Here is a 1,435-nt window from a genome sequence, read left to right as displayed (position 1 = left end):
GTCCTCCGGAGGACTCGGCCTGTCGTTTTGGACACAGCCCATCTTGTGGGAGAAAAGCAGATTACTTCCTACTCACGAGCGCCCCCTCTGGTGGGGAAACTTTTTTTCAGGGATACAAACTTTTTCAGAACAGCGGTAGACGGCAGCCATTACAGACGAACATGTGTTTGTTGTTGTTCCAGGAGCAGCTCGGTCACACGCTAATGTCATTATTTTGTTATCATTACTAAGGTTCAGGACTGCTTTTTTTCCCCTTTTTGCACATCATGTCACCTGATGGATCTGTTATTATCTCACTCTGAAGCACAGAGGAGTTCAGAGGTGAGTTCGCTTCAACTGATTTTTACGACGCGGTCTCATTTCTGGACTCTCCTGATATTTCAGTTAAAATACACAAATAAAAATATTAATCTGAGTATAGTACTACCCCCAACTTTATGGATGATTTTATGGATTCAATTTTACGTATTATACTTGAATAAATACGGTAGTCAAATTAAGCAGTGAAGCAGAAAACTGTTAAATACTTTAAAAGCTAAACCTTCATGGAGAAACAAAACTTCCAAAAATGCTGTTTTTGATTTAAATTCAAATCAAAGATGATTCCAGTGACTCAAAGGGGAATGTTTGTGAGGAATGGCAGAAAGCTGTCAGCTCTCAGACTCCATTAGTGTCATTCATTTCTTTCCTTTGGTTCTCAGATGTAAACTCCTTCTGTCAGGGTGARGTGTTCATTCAGACCCATTCAGCCTGAAAACAGGTTTGGTTTCCTCCCTGCAGCACCCTCTGCTCTGACCACACACCTGCAGAGCCACAACTCCATACAAAAGCTTCGGCTGATGTTTCTGTGTGAGCCTCCAGCCTGCAGGAGTTCGGCTGCAGCAGCGGCGGCGTCAGCTGGGAGCTGTTCTGTCACCATCACACCGGCTCCCTCCACGTCTGACTGCAGACACATCAGGCTCTGCACAGGAGCCATCGCTCCCTTATTTGAAATGAAGCATTGCAGCCATTTGCTGAACTGATCCCATCGGGAGCAGAAAGTGAGGAAGTAATTGGACAATCAATCTGCCAATGGCAGGTTTCCATCACACCGGAGCGGATAATGCAGAGTGCCAGAGCTGTCCCGCTGAATAAATAACAGGCTTTGTCTCTGCCTCTCATTACACGACGCGTCTTTTTGCTCTGATCAATAGAAATTCATCCGTATCGACAAATGCAGCAGAAGTTTTCACACGAGCTGAATAAAACACCAGAATTAGCAGTTTTGTTTACGGGCAGTGTGCAAACATCAAGATTATTGTTGTCTGAACAAAGTGAAACAGCCCTCAGATGCTTGGCGCAGTTAGAGGGGACACATGGAGACCACCTAAATATACTGAGACACGACAGGCTGAGAGGAAACACACTGCATAAGAGGGCTGTGTGTGTGTGTGTG

The sequence above is a fragment of the Austrofundulus limnaeus genome, unplaced genomic scaffold (genome assembly GCF_001266775.1).
Source record: "Austrofundulus limnaeus strain Quisiro unplaced genomic scaffold, Austrofundulus_limnaeus-1.0 Scaffold21, whole genome shotgun sequence".
In the NCBI taxonomy this organism is placed as follows: Eukaryota; Metazoa; Chordata; class Actinopteri; order Cyprinodontiformes; family Rivulidae; genus Austrofundulus; species Austrofundulus limnaeus.
The sequence above is the reverse complement of the archived record's forward strand: the minus strand, read 5'-3'. Positions refer to the sequence as shown.